Source organism: Prenolepis imparis, unplaced genomic scaffold, assembly GCF_030444845.1.
Source record: "Prenolepis imparis isolate NDT839.2.m4 unplaced genomic scaffold, iyPreImpa1.0 SCAF_11, whole genome shotgun sequence".
Classification (NCBI taxonomy): Eukaryota; Metazoa; Arthropoda; class Insecta; order Hymenoptera; family Formicidae; genus Prenolepis; species Prenolepis imparis.
The window spans coordinates 5,822,848-5,841,338 of NW_028141169.1; positions in this window are offsets into that span (position 1 = coordinate 5,822,848).

Sequence of the window (18,491 nt, forward strand, 5' to 3'; positions counted from 1 at the left end):
CATAAATTAAGGATGCGTCGCATAGGGTCAGCGGTAAAAAAGTATCGATTTCTAATATTTTAAGACGAGCCAAAAATTCATCGATTATACATTTTAATTGTACATTGATTACAGAATCTTTTGGTACCATGCAGCCACCAGCGTACAAATTTTTTAATACGATAAACATAAAATAAGTATGCGTCGCACAGGGTCCGTGTCAAAAAAGTATGAATTTCTAATATTTTAAGACGAGCCAAAAATTCATCTATTATTCATTTTAATTGTACAATGATTACAGAATCTTTTGGAACCAAGCAGACAACAGCGTACAAACTTTTTCATTTGCTATACATAAATTAAGGATGCGTCGCATAGGGTCAGCGGTAAAAAAGTATCGATTTCTAATATTTTAAGACGAGCCAAAAATTCATCGATTATACATTTTAATTGTACATTGATTACAGAATCTTTTGGTACCATGTAGACACCAGCGTACAAATTTTTTAATACGATAAACATAAAATAAGTATGCGTCGCACAGGGTCCGCGTCAAAAAAGTATGAATTTCTAATATTTTAAGACGAGCCAAAAATTCATCTATTATTCATTTTAATTGTACAATGATTACAGAATCTTTTGGAACCAAGCAGACAACAGCGTACAAACTTTTTCATTTGCTATACATAAATTAAGGATGCGTCGCATATGATCAGCGGTAAAAAAGTATCGATTTCTAATATTTTGAGACGAGCCAAAAATTCATCGATTATACATTTTAATAGTACATTGATTACAGAATCATTTGGTACCAAACAGACACCAGCGTACAAATTTTTTAACTTGATAAACATAAAATAAGGTTGCGTCGCATAGGGTCAGCGGTAAAAAAGTATGTATTTCTAATATTTTAAGACGAGCCAAAAATTCATCGATTATACATTTTAATTGTACATTGATTACAGAATCTTTTGGTACCATGCAGACACCAGCGTACAAATTTTTTAATACGATAAACATAAAATAAGTATGCGTCGCACAGGGTCCGCGTCAACAAAGTATGGATTTCTAATATTTTAAGACGAGCCAAAAATTCATCTATTATTCATTTTAATTGTACAATGATTACAGAATCTTTTGGAACCAAGCAGACAACAGCGTACAAACTTTTTCATTTGCTATACATAAATTAAGGATGCGTCGCATATGATCAGCGGTAAAAAAGTATCGATTTCTAATATTTTGAGACGAGCCAAAAATTCATCGATTATACATTTTAATAGTACATTGATTACAGAATCATTTGGTACCAAACAGACACCAGCGTACAAATTTTTTAACTTGATAAACATAAAATAAGGTTGCGTCGCATAGGGTCAGCGGTAAAAAAGTATGTATTTCTAATATTTTAAGACGAGCCAAAAATTCATCGATTATACATTTTAATTGTACATTGATTACAGAATCTTTTGGTACCATGCAGACACCAGCGTACAAATTTTTTAATACGATAAACATAAAATAAGTATGCGTCGCACAGGGTCCGCGTCAACAAAGTATGGATTTCTAATATTTTAAGACGAGCCAAAAATTCATCTATTATACATTTTAATTGTACATTGATTACAGAATCTTTTGGTACCAACCAGACACCAGCGTACAAATTTTTTAATATGATAAACATAAAATAAGGATGCGTCGACAGGGTCCGCGTCAAAAAAGTATCAATTTCTAATATTTAAAAACGAGCCAAAAATTCATCGATTATACATTTTAATAGTACATTTATTACAGAATCATTTGGTACCAAACAGACACCAGCGTACAAATTTTTTAACTTGATATACATAAAATAAGGATGCGTCGCACAGGATCAGCGGTAAACAGTATCGATTTCCAATATTTTAAGACGAGCCAAAAATTCATCGATTATACATTTTAATAGTACAATGATTACAGAATCTTCTGGTACCAACCAGACACCAGCGTACAAATTTTTTAATATGATAAACATAAAATAAGAATGCGTCGACAGGGTCCGCGCCAAAAAAGTATCAATTTCTAATATTTAAAAACGAGCCAAAAATTCATCGATTATACATTTTAATAGTACATTTATTACAGAATCATTTGGTACCAAACAGACACCAGCGTACAAATTTTTTAACTTGATATACATAAAATAAGGATGCGTCGCACAGGATCAGCGGTAAACAGTATCGATTTCCAATATTTTAAGACGAGCCAAAAATTCATCGATTATACATTTTAATAGTACAATGATTACAGAATCTTTTGGAACCAAGCAGACAACAGCGTACAAACTTTTTCATTTGCTATACATAAATTAAGGATGCGTCGCATAGGGTCAGCGGTAAAAAAGTATCGATTTCTAATATTTTAAGACGAGCCAAAAATTCATCGATTATACATTTTAATTGTACATTGATTACAGAATCTTTTGGTACCATGTAGACACCAGCGTACAAATTTTTTAATACGATAAACATAAAATAAGTATGCGTCGCACAGGGTCCGCGTCAAAAAAGTATGAATTTCTAATATTTTAAGACGAGCCAAAAATTCATCTATTATTCATTTTAATTGTACAATGATTACAGAATCTTTTGGAACCAAGCAGACAACAGCGTACAAACTTTTTCAATTGCTATACATAAATTAAGGATGCGTCGCATAGGATCAGCGGTAAAAAAGTATCGATTTCTAATATTTTGAGACGAGCCAAAAATTCATCGATTATACATTTTAATAGTACATTGATTACAGAATCATTTGGTACCAAACAGACACCAGCGTACAAATTTTTTAACTTGATAAACTTAAAATAAGGTTGCGTCGCATAGTGTCAGCGGTAAAAAAGTATGTATTTCTAATATTTTAAGACGAGCCAAAAATTCATCGATTATACATTTTAATTGTACATTGATTACAGAATCTTTTGGTACCATGCAGACACCAGCGTACAAATTTTTTAATACGATAAACATAAAATAAGTATGCGTCGCACAGGGTCCGCGTCAACAAAGTATGGATTTCTAATATTTTAAGACGAGCCAAAAATTCATCTATTATACATTTTAATTGTACATTGATTACAGAATCTTTTGGTACCAACCAGACACCAGCGTACAAATTTTTTAATATGATAAACATAAAATAAGGATGCGTCGACAGGGTCCGCGTCAAAAAAGTATCAATTTCTAATATTTAAATACGAGCAAAAAATTCATCGATTATACATTTAATTGTACATTGATTACAGAATCTTTTGGTACCATGCAGACACCAGCGTACAAATTTTTTTACTTGGTATACATAAAACAAGGTTGCGTCGCATAGGGTCAGCGGTAAAAATGTAACGATTTCTAATATTTTAAGACGAGCCAAAAATTCATTGATTATACATTTTAATAGTACATTGATTACAGAATCTTTTGGTACCAAGCAGACAACAGCGTACAAACTTTTTCATTTGCTTTACATAAAATAAGGTTGCGTCGCATAGGGTCAGCTGTAAAAAAGTATCGATTTCTAATATTTTAAGATGAGCCAAGAATTCATCGATTATACATTTTAATTGTACATTGATTACAGAATCTTTTGGTACCAACCAGACACCAGCGTACAAATTTTTTAATATGATAAACATAAAATAAGAATGCGTCGACAGGGTCCGCGCCAAAAAAGTATCAATTTCTAATATTTAAAAACGAGCCAAAAATTCATCGATTATACATTTTAATAGTACAATGATTACAGAATCTTTTGGAACCAAGCAGACAACAGCGTACAAACTTTTTCATTTGCTATACATAAATTAAGGATGCGTCGCATAGGGTCAGCGGTAAAAAAGTATCGATTTCTAATATTTTAAGACGAGCCAAAAATTCATCGATTATACATTTTAATTGTACATTGATTACAGAATCTTTTGGTACCATGCAGACACCAGCGTACAAATTTTTTAACTTGATAAACATAAAATAAGCATGCGTCGCACAGGGTCCGCGTCAAAAAAGTATTGATTTCTAATATTTTAAGACGAGCCAAAAATTCATCGATTATACATTTTAATTGTACATTGATTACAGAATCTTTTGGTACCAAGCAGACAACAGCGTACAAACTTTTTCATTTGCTATACATAAATTAAGGATGCGTCGCAAAGGGTCAGCGGCATAAATGTATAAATTTCTAATATTTTAAGACGAGCCAAAAATTCATCGTATATACATTTTAATAGTACATTGATTACAGAATCTTTTGGTACCAACCAGACACCAGCGTACAAATTTTTTAATATGATAAACATAAAATAAGGATGCGTCGACAGGGTCCGCGTCAAAAAAGTATTGATTTCTAATATTTTAAGACGAGCCAAAAATTCATCGATTATACATTTTAATTGTACATTGATTACAGAATCATTTGGTACCATGCAGATATCAGCGTACAAATTTTTTAATACGATAAACATAAAATAAGTATGCGTCGCACAGGGTCCGCGTCAACAAAGTATGGATTTCTAATATTTTAAGACGAGCCAAAAATTCATCTATTATACATTTTAATTGTACATTGATTACAGAATCTTTTGGTACCAACCAGACACCAGCGTAAAAAATTTTTTAATATGATAAACATAAAATAAGAATGCGTCGACAGGGTCCGCGCCAAAAAAGTATCAATTTCTAATATTTAAAAACGAGCCAAAAATTCATCGATTATACATTTTAATAGTACATTTATTACAGAATCATTTGGTACCAAACAGACACCAGCGTACAAATTTTTTAACTTGATATACATAAAATAAGGATGCGTCGCACAGGATCAGCGGTAAACAGTGTCGATTTCCAATATTTTAAGACGAGCCAAAAATTCATCGATTATACATTTTAATAGTACAATGATTACAGAATCTTTTGGAACCAAGCAGACAACAGCGTACAAACTTTTTCATTTGCTATACATAAATTAAGGATGCGTCGCATAGGGTCAGCGGTAAAAAAGTATCGATTTCTAATATTTTAAGACGAGCCAAAAATTCATCGATTATACATTTTAATTGTACATTGATTACAGAATCTTTTGGTACCATGCAGCCACCAGCGTACAAATTTTTTAATACGATAAACATAAAATAAGTATGCGTCGCACAGGGTCCGCGTCAAAAAAGTATGAATTTCTAATATTTTAAGACGAGCCAAAAATTCATCTATTATTCATTTTAATTGTACAATGATTACAGAATCTTTTGGAACCAAGCAGACAACAGCGTACAAACTTTTTCATTTGCTATACATAAATTAAGGATGCGTCGCATAGGGTCAGCGGTAAAAAAGTATCGATTTCTAATATTTTAAGACGAGCCAAAAATTCATCGATTATACATTTTAATTGTACATTGATTACAGAATCTTTTGGTACCATGTAGACACCAGCGTACAAATTTTTTAATACGATAAACATAAAATAAGTATGCGTCGCACAGGGTCCGCGTCAAAAAAGTATGAATTTCTAATATTTTAAGACGAGCCAAAAATTCATCTATTATTCATTTTAATTGTACAATGATTACAGAATCTTTTGGAACCAAGCAGACAACAGCGTACAAACTTTTTCATTTGCTATACATAAATTAAGGATGCGTCGCATAGGATCAGCGGTAAAAAAGTATCGATTTCTAATATTTTGAGACGAGCCAAAAATTCATCGATTATACATTTTAATAGTACATTGATTACAGAATCATTTGGTACCAAACAGACACCAGCGTACAAATTTTTTAACTTGATAAACTTAAAATAAGGTTGCGTCGCATAGGGTCAGCGGTAAAAAAGTATGTATTTCTAATATTTTAAGACGAGCCAAAAATTCATCGATTATACATTTTAATTGTACATTGATTACAGAATCTTTTGGTACCATGCAGACACCAGCGTACAAATTTTTTAATACGATAAACATAAAATAAGTATGCGTCGCACAGGGTCCGCGTCAACAAAGTATGGATTTCTAATATTTTAAGACGAGCCAAAAATTCATCTATTATACATTTTAATTGTACATTGATTACAGAATCTTTTGGTACCAACCAGACACCAGCGTACAAATTTTTTAATATGATAAACATAAAATAAGGATGCGTCGACAGGGTCCGCGTCAAAAAAGTATCAATTTCTAATATTTAAATACGAGCAAAAAATTCATCGATTATACATTTAATTGTACATTGATTACAGAATCTTTTGGTACCATGCAGACACCAGCGTACAAATTTTTTTACTTGGTATACATAAAACAAGGTTGCGTCGCATAGGGTCAGCGGTAAAAATGTAACGATTTCTAATATTTTAAGACGAGCCAAAAATTCATTGATTATACATTTTAATAGTACATTGATTACAGAATCTTTTGGTACCAAGCAGACAACAGCGTACAAACTTTTTCATTTGCTTTACATAAAATAAGGTTGCGTCGCATAGGGTCAGCTGTAAAAAAGTATCGATTTCTAATATTTTAAGATGAGCCAAGAATTCATCGATTATACATTTTAATTGTACATTGATTACAGAATCTTTTGGTACCAACCAGACACCAGCGTACAAATTTTTTAATATGATAAACATAAAATAAGGATGCGTCGACAGGGTCCGCGTCAAAAAAGTATCAATTTCTAATTTTTAAAAACGAGCAAAAAATTCATCGATTATACATTTAATTGTACATTGATTACAGAATCTTTTGGTACCATGCAGACACCAGCGTACAAATTTTTTTACTTGATATACATAAAACAAGGTTGCGTCGCATAGGGTCAGCGGTAAAAATGTAACGATTTCTAATATTTTAAGACGAGCCAAAAATTCGTGGATTATACATTTTAATAGTACATTGATTACAGAATCTTTTGGTACCAAGCAGACAACAGCGTACAAACTTTTTCATTTGCTATACATAAATTAAGGATGCGTCGCATAGGGTCAGCGGTAAAAAAGTATCGATTTCTAATATTTTAAGACGAGCCAAAAATTCATCGATTATACATTTTAATTGTACATTGATTACAGAATCTTTTGGTACCATGCAGACACCAGCGTACAAATTTTTTAACTTGATAAACATAAAATAAGCATGCGTCGCACAGGGTCCGCGTCAAAAAAGTATTGATTTCTAATATTTTAAGACGAGCCAAAAATTCATCGATTATACATTTTAATTGTACATTGATTACAGAATCTTTTGGTACCAAGCAGACAACAGCGTACAAACTTTTTCATTTGCTATACATAAATTAAGGATGCGTCGCAAAGGGTCAGCGGCATAAATGTATAAATTTCTAATATTTTAAGACGAGCCAAAAATTCATCGTATATACATTTTAATAGTACATTGATTACAGAATCTTTTGGTACCAACCAGACACCAGCGTACAAATTTTTTAATATGATAAACATAAAATAAGGATGCGTCGACAGGGTCCGCGTCAAAAAAGTATTGATTTCTAATATTTTAAGACGAGCCAAAAATTCATCGATTATACATTTTAATTGTACATTGATTACAGAATCATTTGGTACCAAACAGACACCAGCGTACAAATTTTTTAACTAGATATACATAAAATAAGGATGCGTCGCACAGGATCAGCGGTAAACAGTATCGATTTCTAATATTTTAAGACGAGCCAAAAATGCATCGATTATACATTTTAATTGTACATTGATTACAGAATCATTTGGTACCAAACAGACACCAGCGTACAAATTTTTTAACTTGATATACATAAAATAATGATGCGTCGCACAGGATCAGCGGTAAATAGTATCGATTTCCAATATTTTAAAACGTGCCAAAAATTTATCGATTATACATTTTAATATAACATTTATTACAGAATCATTTGGTACCATGCAGATATCAGCGTACAAATTTTTTAATACGATAAACATAAAATAAGTATGCGTCGCACAGGGTCCGCGTCAACAAAGTATGGATTTCTAATATTTTAAGACGAGCCAAAAATTCATCTATTATACATTTTAATTGTACATTGATTACAGAATCTTTTGGTACCAACCAGACACCAGCGTACAAATTTTTTAATATGATAAACATAAAATAAGGATGCGTCGACAGGGTCCGCGTCAAAAAAGTATCAATTTCTAATATTTAAAAACGAGCCAAAAATTCATCGATTATACATTTTAATAGTACATTTATTACAGAATCATTTGGTACCAAACAGACACCAGCGTACAAATTTTTTAACTTGATATACATAAAATAAGGATGCGTCGCACAGGATCAGCGGTAAACAGTATCGATTTCCAATATTTTAAGACGAGCCAAAAATTCATCGATTATACATTTTAATAGTACAATGATTACAGAATCTTTCGGTACCAACCAGACACCAGCGTACAAATTTTTTAATATGATAAACATAAAATAAGAATGCGTCGACAGGGTCCGCGCCAAAAAAGTATTAATTTCTAATATTTAAAAACGAGCCAAAAATTCATCGATTATACATTTTAATAGTACATTTATTACAGAATCATTTGGTACCAAACAGACACCAGCGTACAAATTTTTTAACTTGATATACATAAAATAAGGATGCGTCGCACAGGATCAGCGGTAAACAGTGTCGATTTCCAATATTTTAAGACGAGCCAAAAATTCATCGATTATACATTTTAATAGTACAATGATTACAGAATCTTTTGGAACCAAGCAGACAACAGCGTACAAACTTTTTCATTTGCTATACATAAATTAAGGATGCGTCGCATAGGGTCAGCGGTAAAAAAGTATCGATTTCTAATATTTTAAGACGAGCCAAAAATTCATCGATTATACATTTTAATTGTACATTGATTACAGAATCTTTTGGTACCATGCAGACACCAACGTACAAATTTTTTAATACGATAAACATAAAATAAGTATGCGTCGCACAGGGTCCGCGTCAAAAAAGTATGAATTTCTAATATTTTAAGACGAGCCAAAAATTCATCTATTATTCATTTTAATTGTACAATGATTACAGAATCTTTTGGAACCAAGCAGACAACAGCGTACAAACTTTTTCATTTGCTATACATAAATTAAGGATGCGTCGCATAGGGTCAGCGATAAAAAAGTATCGATTTCTAATATTTTGAGACGAGCCAAAAATTCATCGATTATACATTTTAATAGTACATTGATTACAGAATCATTTGGTACCAACCAGACACCAGCGTACAAATTTTTTAATATGATAAACATAAAATAAGGATGCGTCGACAGGGTCCGCGTCAAAAAAGTATCAATTTCTAATATTTAAAAACGAGCCAAAAATTCATCGATTATACATTTTAATAGTACATTTATTACAGAATCATTTGGTACCAAACAGACACCAGCGTACAAATTTTTTAACTTGATATACAAAAATAAGGATGCGTCGCACAGGATCAGCGGTAAACAGTATCGATTTCCAATATTTTAAGACGAGCCAAAAATTCATCGATTATACATTTTAATAGTACAATGATTACAGAATCTTTTGGTACCAACCAGACACCAGCGTACAAATTTTTTAATATGATAAACATAAAATAAGAATGCGTCGACAGGGTCCGCGCCAAAAAAGTATCAATTTCTAATATTTAAAAACGAGCCAAAAATTCATCGATTATACATTTTAATAGTACATTTATTACAGAATCATTTGGTACCAAACAGACACCAGCGTACAAATTTTTTAACTTGATATACATAAAATAAGGATGCGTCGCACAGGATCAGCGGTAAACAGTGTCGATTTCCAATATTTTAAGACGAGCCAAAAATTCATCGATTATACATTTTAATAGTACAATGATTACAGAATCTTTTGGAACCAAGCAGACAACAGCGTACAAACTTTTTCATTTGCTATACATAAATTAAGGATGCGTCGCATAGGGTCAGCGGTAAAAAAGTATCGATTTCTAATATTTTAAGACGAGCCAAAAATTCATCGATTATACATTTTAATTGTACATTGATTACAAAATCTTTTGGTACCATGCAGCCACCAGCGTACAAATTTTTTAATACGATAAACATAAAATAAGTATGCGTCGCACAGGGTCCGCGTCAACAAAGTATGGATTTCTAATATTTTAAGACGAGCCAAAAATTCATCGATTATACATTTTAATTGTACATTGATTACAGAATCTTTTGGTACCATGCAGACACCAGCGTACAAATTTTTTTACTTGGTATACATAAAACAAGGTTGCGTCGCATAGGGTCAGCGGTAAAAATGTAACGATTTCTAATATTTTAAGACGAGCCAAAAATTCATTGATTATACATTTTAATAGTACATTGATTACAGAATCTTTTGGTACCAAGCAGACAACAGCGTACAAACTTTTTCATTTGCTTTACATAAAATAAGGTTGCGTCGCATAGGGTCAGCTGTAAAAAAGTATCGATTTCTAATATTTTAAGATGAGCCAAGAATTCATCGATTATACATTTTAATTGTACATTGATTACAGAATCTTTTGGTACCATGCAGACACCAACGTACAAATTTTTTAATACGATAAACATAAAATAAGTATGCGTCGCACAGGGTCCGCGTCAAAAAAGTATGAATTTCTAATATTTTAAGACGAGCCAAAAATTCATCTATTATTCATTTTAATTGTACAATGATTACAGAATCTTTTGGAACCAAGCAGACAACAGCGTACAAACTTTTTCATTTGCTATACATAAATTAAGGATGCGTCGCATAGGGTCAGCGATAAAAAAGTATCGATTTCTAATATTTTGAGACGAGCCAAAAATTCATCGATTATACATTTTAATAGTACATTGATTACAGAATCATTTGGTACCAACCAGACACCAGCGTACAAATTTTTTAATATGATAAACATAAAATAAGGATGCGTCGACAGGGTCCGCGTCAAAAAAGTATCAATTTCTAATATTTAAAAACGAGCCAAAAATTCATCGATTATACATTTTAATAGTACATTTATTACAGAATCATTTGGTACCAAACAGACACCAGCGTACAAATTTTTTAACTTGATATACAAAAATAAGGATGCGTCGCACAGGATCAGCGGTAAACAGTATCGATTTCCAATATTTTAAGACGAGCCAAAAATTCATCGATTATACATTTTAATAGTACAATGATTACAGAATCTTTTGGTACCAACCAGACACCAGCGTACAAATTTTTTAATATGATAAACATAAAATAAGAATGCGTCGACCGGGTCCGCGCCAAAAAAGTATCAATTTCTAATATTTAAAAACGAGCCAAAAATTCATCGATTATACATTTTAATAGTACATTTATTACAGAATCATTTGGTACCAAACAGACACCAGCGTACAAATTTTTTAACTTGATATACATAAAATAAGGATGCGTCGCACAGGATCAGCGGTAAACAGTGTCGATTTCCAATATTTTAAGACGAGCCAAAAATTCATCGATTATACATTTTAATAGTACAATGATTACAGAATCTTTTGGAACCAAGCAGACAACAGCGTACAAACTTTTTCATTTGCTATACATAAATTAAGGATGCGTCGCATAGGGTCAGCGGTAAAAAAGTATCGATTTCTAATATTTTAAGACGAGCCAAAAATTCATCGATTATACATTTTAATTGTACATTGATTACAAAATCTTTTGGTACCATGCAGCCACCAGCGTACAAATTTTTTAATACGATAAACATAAAATAAGTATGCGTCGCACAGGGTCCGCGTCAACAAAGTATGGATTTCTAATATTTTAAGACGAGCCAAAAATTCATCGATTATACATTTTAATTGTACATTGATTACAGAATCTTTTGGTACCATGCAGACACCAGCGTACAAATTTTTTAACACGATAAACATAAAATAAGTATGCGTCGCACAGGGTCCGCGTCAACAAAGTATGGATTTCTAATATTTTAAGACGAGCCAAAAATTCATCGATTATACATTTTAATTGTACATTGATTACAGAATCTTTTGGTACCATGCAGACACCAGCGTACAAATTTTTTAACTTGATAAACATAAAATAAGCATGCGTCGCACAGGGTCCGCGTCAAAAAAGTATTGATTTCTAATATTTTAAGACGAGCCAAAAATTCATCGATTATACATTTTAATAGTACAATGATTACAGAATCTTTTGGTACCATGCAGACACCAGCGTACAAATTTTTTAATACGATAAACATAAAATAAGTATGCGTCGCACAGGGTCCGCGTCAAAAAAGTATGAATTTCTAATATTTTAAGACGAGCCAAAAATTCATCTATTATACATTTTAATAGTACAATGATTACAGAATCTTTTGGTACCATGCAGACACCAGCGTACAAATTTTTTAATACGATAAACATAAAATAAGTATGCGTCGCACAGGGTCCGCGTCAAAAAAGTATCAATTTCTAATATTTAAAAACGAGCCAAAAATTCATCGATTATACATTTTAATAGTACATTTATTACAGAATCATTTGGTACCAAACAGACACCAGCGTACAAATTTTTTAACTTGATATACATAAAATAAGGATGCGTCGCACAGGATCAGCGGTAAACAGTGTCGATTTCCAATATTTTAAGACGAGCCAAAAATTCATCGATTATACATTTTAATAGTACAATGATTACAGAATCTTTTGGTACCAACCAGACACCAGCGTAAAAAATTTTTTAATATGATAAACATAAAATAAGAATGCGTCGACAGGGTCCGCGCCAAAAAAGTATCAATTTCTAATATTTAAAAACGAGCCAAAAATTCATCGATTATACATTTTAATAGTACATTTATTACAGAATCATTTGGTACCAAACAGACACCAGCGTACAAATTTTTTAACTTGATATACATAAAATAAGGATGCGTCGCACAGGATCAGCGGTAAACAGTGTCGATTTCCAATATTTTAAGACGAGCCAAAAATTCATCGATTATACATTTTAATAGTACAATGATTACAGAATCTTTTGGAACCAAGCAGACAACAGCGTACAAACTTTTTCATTTGCTATACATAAATTAAGGATGCGTCGCATAGGGTCAGCGGTAAAAAAGTATGGATTTCTAATATTTTAAGACGAGCCAAAAATTCATCGATTATACATTTTAATTGTACATTGATTACAGAATCTTTTGGTACCATGCAGCCACCAGCGTACAAATTTTTTAATACGATAAACATAAAATAAGTATGCGTCGCACAGGGTCCGCGTCAAAAAAGTATGAATTTCTAATATTTTAAGACGAGCCAAAAATTCATCTATTATTCATTTTAATTGTACAATGATTACAGAATCTTTTGGAACCAAGCAGACAACAGCGTACAAACTTTTTCATTTGCTATACATAAATTAAGGATGCGTCGCATAGGGTCAGCGGTAAAAAAGTATCGATTTCTAATATTTTAAGACGAGCCAAAAATTCATCGATTATACATTTTAATTGTACATTGATTACAGAATCTTTTGGTACCATGTAGACACCAGCGTACAAATTTTTTAATACGATAAACATAAAATAAGTATGCGTCGCACAGGGTCCGCGTCAAAAAAGTATGAATTTCTAATATTTTAAGACGAGCCAAAAATTCATCTATTATTCATTTTAATTGTACAATGATTACAGAATCTTTTGGAACCAAGCAGACAACAGCGTACAAACTTTTTCATTTGCTATACATAAATTAAGGATGCGTCGCATAGGATCAGCGGTAAAAAAGTATCGATTTCAAATATTTTGAGACGAGCCAAAAATTCATCGATTATACATTTTAATAGTACATTGATTACAGAATCATTTGGTACCAAACAGACACCAGCGTACAAATTTTTTAACTTGATAAACATAAAATAAGGTTGCGTCGCATAGGGTCAGCGGTAAAAAAGTATGTATTTCTAATATTTTAAGACGAGCCAAAAATTCATCGATTATACATTTTAATTGTACATTGATTACAGAATCTTTTGGTACCATGCAGACACCAGCGTACAAATTTTTTAATACGATAAACATAAAATAAGTATGCGTCGCACAGGGTCCGCGTCAACAAAGTATGGATTTCTAATATTTTAAGACGAGCCAAAAATTCATCTATTATACATTTTAATTGTACATTGATTACAGAATCTTTTGGTACCAACCAGACACCAGCGTACAAATTTTTTAATATGATAAACATAAAATAAGGATGCGTCGACAGGGTCCGCGTCAAAAAAGTATAAATTTCTAATATTTAAAAACGAGCAAAAAATTCATCGATTATACATTTAATTGTACATTGATTACAGAATCTTTTGGTACCATGCAGACACCAGCGTACAAATTTTTTTACTTGATATACATAAAACAAGGTTGCGTCGCATAGGGTCAGCGGTAAAAATGTAACGATTTCTAATATTTTAAGACGAGCCAAAAATTCATTGATTATACATTTTAATAGTACATTGATTACAGAATCTTTTGGTACCAAGCAGACAACAGCGTACAAACTTTTTCATTTGCTTTACATAAAATAAGGTTGCGTCGCATAGGGTCAGCTGTAAAAAAGTATCGATTTCTAATATTTTAAGATGAGCCAAGAATTCATCGATTATACATTTTAATTGTACATTGATTACAGAATCTTTTGGTACCAACCAGACACCAGCGTACAAATTTTTTAATATGATAAACATAAAATAAGAATGCGTCGACAGGGTCCGCGCCAAAAAAGTATCAATTTCTAATATTTAAAAACGAGCCAAAAATTCATCGATTATACATTTTAATAGTACATATATTACAGAATCATTTGGTACCAAACAGACACCAGCGTACAAATTTTTTAACTTGATATACATAAAATAAGGATGCGTCGCACAGGATCAGCGGTAAACAGTATCGATTTCCAATATTTTAAGACGAGCCAAAAATTCATCGATTATACATTTTAATAGTACAATGATTACAGAATCTTTTGGTACCAACCAGACACCAGCGTACAAACTTTTTCATTTGCTATACATAAATTAAGGATGCGTCGCATAGGGTCAGCGGTAAAAAAGTATCGATTTCTAATATTTTAAGACGAGCCAAAAATTCATCGATTATACATTTTAATTGTACATTGATTACAGAATCTTTTGGTACCATGCAGACACCAGCGTACAAATTTTTTAATACGATAAACATAAAATAACTATGCGTCGCACAGGGTCCGCGTCAAAAAAGTATGAATTTCTAATATTTTAAGACGAGCCAAAAATTCATCTATTATTCATTTTAATTGTACAATGATTACAGAATCTTTTGGAACCAAGCAGACAACAGCGTACAAACTTTTTCATTTGCTATACATAAATTAAGGATGCGTCGCATAGGGTCAGCGGTAAAAAAGTATCGATTTCTAATATTTTGAGACGAGCCAAAAATTCATCGATTATACATTTTAATAGTACATTGATTACAGAATCATTTGGTACCAAACAGACACCAGCGTACAAATTTTTTAACTTGATAAACATAAAATAAGGTTGCGTCGCATAGGGTCAGCGGTAAAAAAGTATCGATTTCTAATATTTTAAGACGAGCCAAAAATTCATCGATTATACATTTTAATTGTACATTGATTACAGAATCTTTTGGTACCATGCAGACACCAGCGTACAAATTTTTTAATACGATAAACATAAAATAAGTATGCGTCGCACAGGGTCCGCGTCAACAAAGTATGGATTTCTAATATTTTAAGACGAGCCAAAAATTCATCTATTATACATTTTAATTGTACATTGATTACAGAATCTTTTGGTACCAACCAGACACCAGCGTACAAATTTTTTAATATGATAAACATAAAATAAGGATGCGTCGACAGGGTCCGCGTCAAAAAAGTATCAATTTCTAATATTTAAAAACGAGCCAAAAATTCATCGATTATACATTTTAATAGTACATTTATTACAGAATCATTTGGTACCAAACAGACACCAGCGTACAAATTTTTTAACTTGATATACATAAAATAAGGATGCGTCGCATAGGATCAGCGGTAAACAGTATCGATTTCCAATATTTTAAGACGAGCCAAAAATTCATCGATTATACATTTTAATAGTACAATGATTACAGAATCTTTCGGTACCAACCAGACACCAGCGTACAAATTTTTTAATATGATAAACATAAAATAAGAATGCGTCGACAGGGTCCGCGCCAAAAAAGTATTAATTTCTAATATTTAAAAACGAGCCAAAAATTCATCGATTATACATTTTAATAGTACATTTATTACAGAATCATTTGGTACCAAACAGACACCAGCGTACAAATTTTTTAACTTGATATACATAAAATAAGGATGCGTCGCACAGGATCAGCGGTAAACAGTGTCGATTTCCAATATTTTAAGACGAGCCAAAAATTCATCGATTATACATTTTAATAGTACAATGATTACAGAATCTTTTGGAACCAAGCAGACAACAGCGTACAAACTTTTTCATTTGCTATACATAAATTAAGGATGCGTCGCATAGGGTCAGCGGTAAAAAAGTATCGATTTCTAATATTTTAAGACGAGCCAATAATTCATCGATTATACATTTTAATTGTACATTGATTACAGAATCTTTTGGTACCATGCAGACACCAACGTACAAATTTTTTAATACGATAAACATAAAATAAGTATGCGTCGCACAGGGTCCGCGTCAAAAAAGTATGAATTTCTAATATTTTAAGACGAGCCAAAAATTCATCTATTATTCATTTTAATTGTACAATGATTACAGAATCTTTTGGAACCAAGCAGACAACAGCGTACAAACTTTTTCATTTGCTATACATAAATTAAGGATGCGTCGCATAGGGTCAGCGGTAAAAAAGTATCGATTTCTAATATTTTGAGACGAGCCAAAAATTCATCGATTATACATTTTAATAGTACATTGATTACAGAATCATTTGGTACCAACCAGACACCAGCGTACAAATTTTTTAATATGATAAACATAAAATAAGGATGCGTCGACAGGGTCCGCGTCAAAAAAGTATCAATTTCTAATATTTAAAAACGAGCCAAAAATTCATCGATTATACATTTTAATAGTACATTTATTACAGAATCATTTGGTACCAAACAGACACCAGCGTACAAATTTTTTAACTTGATATACAAAAATAAGGATGCGTCGCACAGGATCAGCGGTAAACAGTATCGATTTCCAATATTTTAAGACGAGCCAAAAATTCATCGATTATACATTTTAATAGTACAATGATTACAGAATCTTTTGGTACCAACCAGACACCAGCGTACAAATTTTTTAATATGATAAACATAAAATAAGAATGCGTCGACAGGGTCCGCGCCAAAAAAGGATCAATTTCTAATATTTAAAAACGAGCCAAAAATTCATCGATTATACATTTTAATAGTACATTTATTACAGAATCATTTGGTACCAAACAGACACCAGCGTACAAATTTTTTAACTTGATATACATAAAATAAGGATGCGTCGCACAGGATCAGCGGTAAACAGTGTCGATTTCCAATATTTTAAGACGAGCCAAAAATTCATCGATTATACATTTTAATAGTACAATGATTACAGAATCTTTTGGAACCAAGCAGACAACAGCGTACAAACTTTTTCATTTGCTATACATAAATTAAGGATGCGTCGCATAGGGTCAGCGGTAAAAAAGTATCGATTTCTAATATTTTAAGACGAGCCAAAAATTCATCGATTATACATTTTAATTGTACATTGATTACAGAATCTTTTGGTACCATGCAGCCACCAGCGTACAAATTTTTTAATACGATAAACATAAAATAAGTATGCGTCGCACAGGGTCCGCGTCAACAAAGTATGGATTTCTAATATTTTAAGACGAGCCAAAAATTCATCGATTATACATTTTAATTGTACATTGATTACAGAATCTTTTGGTACCATGCAGACACCAGCGTACAAATTTTTTAACACGATAAACATAAAATAAGTATGCGTCGCACAGGGTCCGCGTCAACAAAGTATGGATTTCTAATATTTTAAGACGAGCCAAAAATTCATCTATTATACATTTTAATTGTACATTGATTACAGAATCTTTTGGTACCAACCAGACACCAGCGTACAAATTTTTTAATATGATAAACATAAAATAAGGATGCGTCGACAGGGTCCGCGTCAAAAAAGTATCAATTTCTAATATTTAAAAACGAGCCAAAAATTCATCGATTATACATTTTAATAGTACATTTATTACAGAATCATTTGGTACCAAACAGACACCAGCGTACAAATTTTTTAACTTGATATACATAAAATAAGGATGCGTCGCACAGGATCAGCGGTAAACAGTATCGATTTCCAATATTTTAAGACGAGCCAAAAATTCATCGATTATACATTTTAATAGTACAATGATTAC